The 11,671-nt window shown below is 50.4% G+C and overlaps 1 protein-coding gene across 1 annotated transcript in view; it reads left to right on the forward strand.

Annotated features, from left to right (window-relative positions):
• The first annotated feature begins 2,795 nt into the window (after positions 1-2,795).
• SLC23A2 (solute carrier family 23 member 2) overlaps positions 2,796-11,671 on the forward strand; it is a 46,913-nt gene continuing 38,037 nt past the window's right edge. The window contains exon 1 of the mRNA XM_027907758.1: positions 2,796-2,914. The gene's annotated coding sequence lies outside the window, so the exon portion shown is untranslated. The remainder of the gene's footprint in view (positions 2,915-11,671) is intronic.

The raw sequence follows: 11,671 nt of genomic DNA on the forward strand, positions 1-11,671 counted from the left end.
CATTTGAACTTCCCCCTTGCAGATCTCTCGCTGTACTACCTGGGTTTCCCTCTGCCATCTTCCACCTGGGGAAGGAAGGTTGGAAAATTATAACCCCTAAAAATAAAATAAGCAGAGCTGTGTCCCTGTCAGTGATTCCTGAGCACGGGAAGGCCTCATAGGGAGACTGGATAGACACGATCCATCTTCCTGTACGAAATCCTGTCAGCAGCAAAACTGCTCCAGCCTCAATCAATCTGGTATCACTAAAACGTCCCTCACATCACTCTCCACCTGAGCAGCAAAGGCTTTTAAGATTTAAAAGCTGCACTAAGGCTCTGTGTGTGTTTGGGACAAGGCCAAGTATCGAATGATGCCGAGGGATCGATATTCATAACGTGGAGCAGCGCTGTGACTTAGCCCTGCCCTACATAGTTCCCCATATGGTTCACTGGAAAACCTTTTAGAGGCTTAACCAGGAGAGCACTGCAGTGACCGTGGGCAAAAACGCTCGGGGATAAGCACAAAGGCTGCGGGGGCCTCGTGGGGTCTCCGCTCTTACAGTAAGCCCCGGGATTTAATGGGATCGGATGAAACCCTCTGTGCAGGGAGGTGGGACGGAAGGGGTCGGGCAGCTGGTGAACAAACACTCTGTAAACAGTCCTGCCTGGCAAACCCTGAGCAAACAGCCACGGGGGAGGCAAAGACCTGGGAGATCAACAAAGATCTGCAGGTCTGGGGGAAAGCTGCACTGGAGCACTGTCGGTGGCAGGGCTGGGGGAACACGGGCTTTGGGATCCACGGGCTTTGGGATCCACGGGCTTTGGGATCCACGGGCTTTGGGATCCACAGGTTTTGGGATCAATGGGCTTTGGGATCCACGGGCTTTGGGATCCATGGGCTTTGGGATCCATGGGCTTTGGGATCAATGGGCTTTGGGATCCACGGGCTTTGGGATCAATGGGCTTTGGGATGCCCTTGGTGCTGTCAGGGAGGGACCTTAATAAAATAACCGACAGGGTCTGGGGGGTGAAAGCTCAGTGTGGGTCAACATTACCTCAAGGACACTGTGTGAGGGTTGTGCTGTGCTGCAGGGCACGGATTAGCAGAGGTGGCTCTGGGGGCTCAGCCCCGGCTTCCCAGAACAGCCCTGAGCTGGTGTGTCAGAACTGCACGTCCTGGAAAGGGCAGGAGGCAAATTAAAGCGAGTTAACGCTGTCAGAATCCATTAGGAAAGTCAGATGTTGCCCAGAGGGACGTGAGGCGGGCAGCGTCCAGTGCTGGTACCAGAGCACAGATGTCAGTGGTGTGTGAAAACAGCAGTGCCTGAAGTCCCTCCATGGGCTGGGGGGAGATTGTGTCGGATTTGTCCCATCTCCCTGCCAGGAAACTGTGGAAATCTCAGAAAAGGGAGATTGTAGGAAGAAGGATGTGGGTATGGTGGAGGTGTCATCTTCTGGGGGATTCTGCTTTCTTAACCTCCTCGAGGATGAGAGGACATGGTCTCAAGCTGTGCCAGGGCAGGTTCAGGTTGGACATCAGGAAGAATTTCTTCACAGAAGGGGTGATCAGACATTGGAAGGGGCTGCCCAGGGAGGTGGTGGAGTCACTGTCCCTGGAGGTGTTCAAGGAAAGACTGGATGTGGCACTCAGTGCTCTGGTCTGGGGGGGATGATGATGTGGGGGCATAGGTTGGACTTGATAAACTCAAAGGTCTTTTCTGACCTAATTGATTCCGGGATCCTTTTGCTGCTCCTTAAGCTCACTTTCCTATTGTAAAAGTTGGATTTTTCTTTAAAAATAGTAATTAAAAAAAACCAAAACAACAAACAAACAAACAAACAAAAAAACCCAAAGAGAAAACCCAAAGCAAATCCCTGAAAGGGTCAGGGCCACCACTGTGGTCCCTTCCAACCTTACACGTTCTGTGTTTCCGTGGTTCCGTGACTTGTCTTCCTAGGATAAACTGCTAATATGTGACTATAATTTGACATATTCCAGAACCACCTGGACACAACCTTGGGATGACGCTGATGGAGCAGCGAGCTTGGACCTGATGCCCCACTGTGTTCCCTTCAATCTGACCCTTCCTGTGTGTCTGTGATTTGTGTCTTTCTAGGGTGAACAGTTAATAAATCACTGTAATTTGAGATTCTCCAGAACCACATGGATGCAATTCTGTTCCGCGTGCTCTGGGATGATCTCGCTTGGGCTGCACCTACTGTGGTCCCTTCCAACCCTAGACATTCCATGTGGTTCTGTGACCTGTGCCTTTCTAAAATAAACCATTAATGTGTTCCTGTAAGTTGAGATATTCCAGAACCACCTGGACACAACCTTGTTCCGCGTGCCCTGGGACCTTGAGGTCCCCCTTTCTGCGGTCCCTTCCAACCTTACGCGTTCTGTGTTTCTGTTGTCCTGCAACTCGCGTCTTTCCAGGATAAATCATTAACATGTCACCGCAAACTGAGACATTGCAGAACCACCTGGACACAACCCTGCCCCATGTGCTCTGCTGGCCCTGCTTCAGCCGCGAGCTTGGACCAGACACCTCACTGCGGTCCCTTCAACCTGACCCATCTCCGACTGGGGGGCCTTTCTGGGGCAAACCGCTGCCACGCCCCCGTCATTTGGTTTTGTTTTTTTTTTTATTATGGAAACAGGAAGGTTTTTTTTCCCCCGGAGGGGCTCCATCCCCTCCGCGCCGCGGGGCCGCCATGGCGGCCGAGCCCTGAGGGAGCGGGCCCGGCCATCTTGTCGGGGGGCGGAGCGGGGCCCGTCCCGCCCCGTGCTCTGCCTGCCGGGGCCGCCCGGCCCCGCCGCACTCTCCGCGGACACCGAGGGGAGCGGATCCTCGCCGGCCGCGGGGAGCGGAGCCCGAGGGGAGCGCTGCCGCAGCCCCGGCGCCATTGCCGCCCTCAGCCCGCGATGGCAGGTGAGCCCGTCCTCGCCGCCCTCCTCCCCCCGCCGCCGCCGCCCGCCCTGAGGGAGCAGCCCCGCGTCGCGCTGCCCGCGCCCCGCGTTGCGCTGCCCTCACCGCCGCCCCGCAGCCCTCCCGCCCGCTGTCAGCGCCGGCCCGGCCCCCCCATCCCCGCATGGCTCGCCCCGAGCCCCCCGCGGGCCGGGGGGTCGCGGGCTCCCCGCAGCCTCCACCATGTTGCCCGGCCGCCGGTTCACCTTGGCCCGCCCCGTCCGCACCTCGGCCGCTCTCTTGCCTTTTCGTTTCGCGTTCGGTGTGTTTAACAGACCCTTCCGCGTCCGCCCGCTCTGCCGCGGGCTCGGCATCGCCTGCAGGGGCCGGGGAAGGGGCGCGGGGGATGCCCGAGGTGGCACCTGCGGCGGGGTCACCTGCCCGGCGGGGCCGCGGGGGGATCGCTCCCCGGGTGGGGTGTCGGGTGTTCTCTGCGTTCCTTTGACATCGGTATTTTTTTATTATTATTATTATTATTATTATTATTTGATAGTTATTTTTCCCCCCCCCATTCCTTTAATCTGGAACAAAATGGGTGGCAAAGCCGTGAGCTTGCAGATGGGATGGAGAAATGCAGGTTAATTCTCCCCTGGTCCTGAAGGGGTGGCCTCGCTCTTCCCTGATCCCGTTCTCGTGATACGCTTTAAAGGTTTTTTTTTTTTTCTTTTCCCCCACCCTTTTAATTATTTGTATGCCTTTTTTTTTTTTCTTTTTCAGTGCACATCGAGGCAGTAAATATTTCAATTTTCTGCTTTTGACTTGCGAGCCACGTTCGATATCATGTGTGGGTTTCTTTTGTTTTAAGGTACATTTTGGTTAGAAATAAGTGATGTATGTAGCGCAAAAAAATGCCTGAACAAAGCTTGTTGAAAGCCTTTGATTAGATTTCCTCACTAGAGTAACAACTAACAACCATTACCATTCATTCCTGTTATTAGTGGCTTTTGCCTTTTCCCGGAAAAGCTGGGAATGAGGCAGGGGCTTTACAGTTTCATCCCCATCCCTTCATTTTGGAGCCCTCGGTGTCATTTTGGAGCCTGGGGAGCCCAGCCCTGGGGGCAATTTGGGTTCCCCTGGCCAGGTGAGTGCAGGCAGGGCTGACCCCAAAGGCAGCAGCAGCAGAGCCAGTGGAAGATTCTGGCAGGGAAGGGAAATCCCCAGATGTGTTTTAAGACAAGGTAAAGACCTTGCTTGTTTTTTCCGTCTTAGCACTTCCCTCACACAGCTGACTCTCACTACAGTTCAGTGCCAGGTAAATACAAGGCTTCCTGTTGCTGATGAGCTTTATTTTTCAATAAAAAACACCAAACGCTGTGTTTTCACAGGGAGCTTGATGTGCCTGTGTGTTCTCACTGCAGCACAGTGCTGCCAGGCCTGAGCAAGCTTCAGATTGCCCAGTTTGAGCTTACAAAGTAAGCTGGTTTGGGTAATGCCTTTTCCTGGCAGGTGGAGTTTGATGCAGGCTGGGAAACAGAAGTGGAGGAGCGGGACAAATGCTGGAGTGATGAGCCAGTGACAGAGCCAGGCTCAACTGCACACCTCGATCTGCCAGGCGATTTCACTGCAGACCAAGGATTATTGCAACAAGTAGCTCAGGTTAGCAAACTGGAAAATAATCCTGGAGATATGTAGAACAATTGGATTAGCAGTTGATGAGCTCTCACCACCCCACTCCCAACCTCAAGTCACGATCCGGAAAGCTGGAAATTAGAGCAATATTATCCTGGAGATGCACTGAAACAAACTCAACCTTGGGCGAGCGAGGAGGTTAAACAAGCCCCGAGATTTTTATCGTGGATTTAAACAAGCCTCTGGCATTAGCAAAGACGCCAGCAGGACTTAAAACTGTCTTGTCAGAGCCCTGGGGATGAGAGGAGTTAACACCGGGATTCTCAGGAGGGTGTTGTGCTCTTGCTGGGCCTTAACGGGCCGCATTCAGATGGTTTAAAATCCATCTCCCAGTCTGTCACCTGAGCCAGGCTTAGCTTTGCTGAGCTGCTCTCTGGAGGCTCTCACTGAAGGAGCAGGGTGGGAATGAGGTTCTCTGAGCACGGGCCCTGATGAAAAACAGCTTTTCAAGTGGGGTAATTTGGGCTGCAGGTTGCTGGGTGTTTCCTTTGGGGACAATTGAAGCAGCCCCCATCCATCACCCCCTCCCAGCCTTCCTGCGGTGACCCCTCAGAGCTGGGACCTCAGTCCGGGATTAGCCCATAAAACCTTGTGTTTGTATGGAAAATCACATCTGTCTGGGGGATTTTTACCTGCTCCTGACCCTCTCTGAGCCCAGGTAGATCTCAATGTACCTCCCTAAATTCGTACTGGGTGGAATCTGTGTCGGGGGAGGCTTTTTAAAGCTACCGAAATGAGCATTTCTGTCTTCTGTGGTTCAGAAGGTGAATTCCAGTGGAGAAACGAAAGTCATGTCTTTCTTGGTATTGTTTGGTTGGAGAATCTTTTCTTGGGGGGGAGCTTGACATAATGGCAGTGTTTGAGGATTCTGTTGGGTTTTTTTCCTAATAGATAACTTCCACTGTGCATTTTCCCCACATTATTTAGAAGACTCCTTAGAAGGTGCTGCATTTGTATGCAGTTGCCATTTCGAACGTTTTCTGCCTTTGATTCTGTCAGTATGTTTTGGGTTTTTTTATTGATCTTCTTCCTGCTGTAGCCAAATCTGCCGACTCCCTCCACGTGAGGGCCTGTCCTGCGTGGCTTTGTTGTGCTGTGTGTGGGTTGATGGGAGACCATTGAAAACCTGAATGGGTGTAACTTCACCCATTCTCGGTGTGGATTCCTCCAAGAAGGGGCTGTTAAGCTGCTCTAACGACCTGCTCTGACCTGCAGCATTTAACCTCTTCCAGTCCTGGAGAAGAAGGGAAGGGAGAAGAAGCCTCCTGGAACACCCTTGGGTGACAAACCCGTGTCCCACCCAAGGTGATTTTTGGGAGATCATTGAATTAGAGAATGGGTTGGGTTGGAAGGGACCTTAAAGTTCATCTCATCCCACCCCCCTGCACACCTCCCACTTGCCCGGGTTGCTCCAACCTGACCTTGGACACTTCCAGGGATCCAGGGGCAGCCGCAGCTTCGCTGGGAATTCCATCCCAGCCCCTTCCCACCCTCACAGGGAGGAATTTCTTCCTGAGAAGATCTTGTTCTGCTGTTGCTGTTCTGTCTTTGTGTGAACCCCCGTTAAGAAATCTCAAGCCCCAAAAGTTTCTGTGGGTTTGTTTTTTTTTTTTCTTCCATAGATTTATTTTGCTTCCAAACTCCTCAGCGTTTATCCTTACTGGAGAAAAAGCAGATGGCTGCACAGAGCCCTTGTTCTTCCATTGAGGATGATGGTTTCCACGTGGCTGGGAAAATGTATTTTTGTATCTAGCGTTGTTCTTTATGAAGCCTTAGTGGTCAGGACACCGACTGACAAATTACAGGGGGGGGGTTTATTTTGCTTAAGAGCTGCAGGAAAAAAAATATTGACGTATGGGGTGAGTAGAGAGATGTGCTCCACGGTGCAGGGGAGGCAGGAAGAAAACAAATCATTCCGGTGGAGGCTCTTGCCGTGCTCCCCAGCGTTCCCAGGGGTGAAGTGTGTTCAGACACTGCCAGCCTTTTGCTTTATGGCCCAATGTTTTCAGTTGTTAGGAGCTGTCTTAGGACAGGCTTCCGTTGATGGCAGGAAAGAAATGCGATGGTGTTTGGCTGTTTTCAGGTTAGGGGAAGGAAATGTTTGCTGCCTGAGTGTTCTGCTGGAGATGGATCTAAACGGGGGTTTCGTGCCATGGTAATCTGGCTACTTCCTTGGAAGGGGAACTGGGGTGTTGAGACATCTCTGGCGCTTGGTGGGGGAAGGAAGGAGGTGGGAGAACTGGTCTGCTGGTTCAGAAACCTCCTGTTCTGGTTTTATTTCTTCCCCTCGCCATTAATCTTGACCGTATCTGTTGCCAAACAGCACTAACTGTGTGTGTGGCACCAGGAATTCCACGTGCCTGGCCATGCACGGCCTGTCCCCTGTGGTTTCCTACCTCAGAGGGCTGATGAGCTTATTTTTTGGTCCTGAATGTTGTCATCAGTCTCGTAAATAGTGACTCATCCTACTCCCTGTTCTGCACAGAGCTATGACTCTTTCCCTGGCCCCAGAGCAGGGTTGGGCTGCTGGGCTTGGGGAGCTCTGGGATGGGTTTGGGAAGGAGGAATTGGCCACCAGGGTCCCAGCCAGGCTGTGCTGGGAAGTCCCAGAGCACAGTTTGGTCGTCTCTCCATCCTGTGTATTGTGGGAGAGGATGGAAATCGTGCTCCTGTCCCACAGCTCCATTTGCTGCAGAACGACTGGGCTTGAGGTAATCGTAAAACTGCCATTTAATGAGCTCATAATTAGAAATTCAATGATCTAAATCTCCCCGTGTCTCAGTGCTCAGGCCAGAAGATGCAAGTGCTGGTTTAGGGAGGGGAATGCACTTACCCATCCAAGTGTCTGCTCTTTTTAGAATTTTATTATTATTTTTTCAAAAAAGCAGCTTCAGGAGAGAATAAACATCGGCCTATTTTGGCAAAAGGGAATTTCAGCAGAATTCCTTCTCACCACATTCAGGCAGCCAGGATATTTTATTCCTCGTCCCAAACCGGTGTTGCTGTAATAAAATCGAGGTGCACTGGTAAGGGGGTTACACAGAGGGAGGGCACGGCTGGGCTTCAACTTGCGTGTTTTGGAGCCTGATCCATCTCCCTCCTCGGAACGAGGGATGTTTTCATCTTGTACTTGCGTCAGCAAAACGCCTGAGAAAACAAGCTTTGTCTGATAGTTGTATTTTTAGGAGCAGATGGGAGCAGAGGAGTCCAGTTGTAGCTGTGGAGGAGGAGGAGGTGTGAGTGGCCACGAGGTACCTGGGAGTATCTGGGCTCTGAAAGCAACAACTGGGCTGGTTTGGGGGTGTTTGGGTTTATCCAGCATTGCCCCGTTATCTCCTCAGTGATAAACGGGACTGTTTGAATTTCTCACCCGCTTTACACTCGCTTCAGATGAAAACTGCTCAAAGGATGGGCTGAAATGAGTCTAAATGGTGATGGGGGGGGGATTGACTCACCACTGTTTGGTTTTGACTGTTTGGAAATGTCCTGACTCACTGAACTGATGTCGAAAGGCTCAATGTCCCTCAGTTCGCGATTTGTTGTCTGAATTTGTTTTAAAATCAGACTCTTGCAGGGCCTGTGCCATTGCAACAGTTGGCTGAGGCATTTTGGGAATGCCTGGTAGCAGGAAAGTAAGTGAAAAGCGACTTCAAGGGGTGAGGGGGGAAGTTTATGCACTGACATTCCTGGGCATTAACCTCGGGGTGGGGAGCTTGGAGCCCCTTGGGCTCTAAATGGAGCGACACATTTTAATTGGATTTACTCCTGGTTTTGCATGGCCGTGAAATGGCAGCCCAGGGCAATAATGCCCGTTTTAGTGGTTTGCTGCCTGTTACACACCCGGGAGATTGTAAAAGTTAAAGAGAATAAAGTGCAGCTTTAATAGGGAGGTGCCTTAAACACTAAACGCTCTCGGGCTGTGTTTATGTGCTGCGGTGGTTAATGTGCCCTTTAGTGGATTTATCCCGCTCTCTGCAAGCCCCTCTCACCTGGTGTTAGCAAAGGGAAGGAGATCTCCGACCCCCTGAGCCTCCATCAGGCACATCTTTGCTGAGCACTCTCTTCTCTAGCCCAGAAGTCGCTCTCTGAAGGGTTTTAATTTTTACTGACCTTACTCCTTCCATCCCTTGCCCGTGTTTGAGGTGAAGCTCAGTGGTGCTGCTCCGCCGTGGCTCTCGAGGAAATGGTGGGTAAATGTTCTGAGCAGCGGCCAAGGTCGCAGAGGGGATCTCATAAAACACGCACGTGACTCCGTGTCACGGCTCTCACTTTTTATTCGGGAGCTTGGGATAAAAATGCTGCCCTGCAAAGTTTTGTTTTGTGTGCTGAACGAAATGCAACTGTCTCGGGGGCTGACAGCGCTTCGTGGACTGTGCTGTGGGAAAGCTGAGATTTCCAGGGAGCCTTTGAATCCCCGTGACAGGATAAAAAAACATCATAAATTCTAATTTTGCTCCGTTTTTTACTTGCCCTTCGTGTGGGGAATCGTGCCCGAGCAAAGGAAACACATCCTTGGTTTTTGCAGCCTCTAAAGCACCAACTCCTCACAGGTTATAGCAGCTTTTTCTCCCTCCCCCCCCTTTTAAATTTTTTATACAAAATGAATTGTTTTTGAAAGCTCACTAAATGTTCCTGGTGCAAGAAGCATTTGCCTGGTCACATTTTAACAGAGTGGGGATTTTGATAGAAGACTATTATTTCCTGATAAGCATTTCATTGTATAAAGGCAAAACCTAAAGAATAATTGGGACTGACAAGAAAAAAATTAAAGATGCAGGTCTGGATTCTGTAGGCTCAGAGTGCAAGGCATAATTGCAGTATTTTCATGCTGTTCTGTGTCCTTTCATGTATGGGAACAACAACAGTTACCAGTAATTTGCTGATATTGGATGTATTTGCTTCAGTACCATTCAGTTTTGTGTAGAATTTTGGGAGGTTCTGCTGGGCAGAATCATTATCATCGGTCTGATTTTACAGGGCTCTGGTCTGGTTTATTCAGCCTTTCAGACACTTTCTATCTGCAGTTTAGTTCAGCTGACTAAGAGATGATTTAAAAACTCAAATAAGCCGTGAAATGGCTGGATGAGGGGATGGATTTTGGTATTTTTTAATACCCAGGTGCCAGGGGGTTGTTGTGGTACAAGTCAGGATGTTTTCCTTGTCCATCTGTCCTGTTGGCAAATACCAGAAAAGGCAAAGGACAGGGGGGTGGGGGTGCTGAGCTCTTTTGGAGTCGTGATCCTGCTCATAAAAACAGATGTAAAAAGCCACCCCTGCAGCAGGGGAAGAAAGAGCTGCTGTGATGGGGAGCCCTGGTCCTTGTAAACATCCCCTGCTAATGAGCTGCTCTGCCTTGGAAGGGATCAAACACATCTAATGCTTTTCATGGAGATGCCTAATCAGGCACAATCGAATCAAGCAAAGCTGTCAATTAAGCCCTTCCATTAAATTTCTCAGAATTATCAGAGCTCAGTATTATCTGAGCTCTCCTCCTCGGCTGTTGGGGTTTTGGTAAAGATTTTGTGATCAGTCTAACCCCAGTTTTGGCTCTCTCTTAGGTGCACTCCATCTGCACTGGGCTTTTCTCCTAATTATTCAAAGGGCAAAATGTGTGCTGAAATCATCTTCCTCCAAAACAGCAGCAGCAAAGAGACCTTGCATTTAGGCAGTGCCAATTAAGGAAGGATAATTGAGATAATTTTTTAAAAGCAGTGCTGTACACATCTGCCAAAGAGCCCTGAAGGTGAAGCAACCAGTAAGGTACAATGTTAAACCCACAGTAAACTGGCTAAGAAAGGGTTGGTTTACTGGCAAAAATCACAAAGTATTCCACCAAATTTTGCTTTTTTTTGGACTTTTTTTGCTCAAAGTCTTGGTGAAAACAAAAAGTCTTCCTTCACTAAACCCTACTTTGCATAAAGATTATTGTAAGTCCTGTGAACTCTGCTAAAACATTATAATTCTCTGTGCTTTTCTCGAGCAGTCAGTTCTCTGCTGAGAGGACTGTTCCACTTCTGTCACTCCAGCTGGAGAATTCACTTAACCTCCTTTAACAGCCCTGTTGCTGGGAGGGATATTTAATGCGTTAATATCTGTTTAATGCATCCTTAATTACCCTCTTACGCAGGGAGGGAAACGTTCAGAGCCGCTGAGCTGAGTTACCTCCTCCATCCCTGCCTGGTGACCCTGTGCAGGTGGGGTGGCAGCTGGGTTTCCAACAGCCCTGGGTACCTCCTGCTCCACTGCTGATCCCCGTGGATCCAGGGCATGGATCACACCCTGTACAAGTGCACATTTACGGGGAGTCGGTGCTGGTTGCTGGCACTGAACCACTTCCACCTGAGCCCGCCCGGAACAGGAGCAGGGCAAGTCCCCCGGCAGCTGTGCCTGAACACAGGCCCCATAAACACCTCCAGGCTTGTTGGGAAATTAATAAATTAGTAATTGGTTGGCTTCACGTGTGGGAATCGAGTGCAGGGCTGCTCACGGTTGTTTGGTGTGTGGGCAGGCAAGGAGGGAGGGCTGGGCTGGCTTCAAAGTCACTAATGGCAATAATGACTTAATTTTTCCCTGTGGCTGTGGGAAACCAAGCTGTGCTTGGGGCCAAAGCTCCTGGGGCAAACAGTTGGTCAACAGTTGTACCAGCAGTGATAGCAGCATCTATTATTGGTAATATGATGAATAATAGCACCTGTTATTGGTAATATAATGAATAACAGCACCTGTTATTGGTAATATAATGAATAATAGCACCTAGTATTGGTAATATAATGAATAATTGCATCTGTTCTTGCTCTGGGGCACCAGTTGATGATCTGCTTGTGCTCTGCCTTTTCCCAGTTCCACGTGAAAGTGATTCTTGTGCCATTTTGGGGTTTGGCTCCGTGTAGAGCTCCAGGGGCTCTAAATCCCAGCGTGGTGACATCTCACTCTGGGAAGGGCTCGGAGTAGCTGAGCCAGGACTGCACTCCCAGCAATCCTGGAGCCAGAGGACACCTTTCCTGCAGAACTGAGGGCATTGGGAACACAGCAAAGTGCAAAAAGCACATGGAAAAATCACCCTGACTCTCCCCCTCAGCGCTTGGAAGCCCT

This window comes from Empidonax traillii, unplaced genomic scaffold (genome assembly GCF_003031625.1).
Source record: "Empidonax traillii isolate 1590-97213 ecotype Southwest subspecies unplaced genomic scaffold, ASM303162v1 scaffold1538:size123251, whole genome shotgun sequence".
Taxonomy (NCBI): Eukaryota; Metazoa; Chordata; class Aves; order Passeriformes; family Tyrannidae; genus Empidonax; species Empidonax traillii.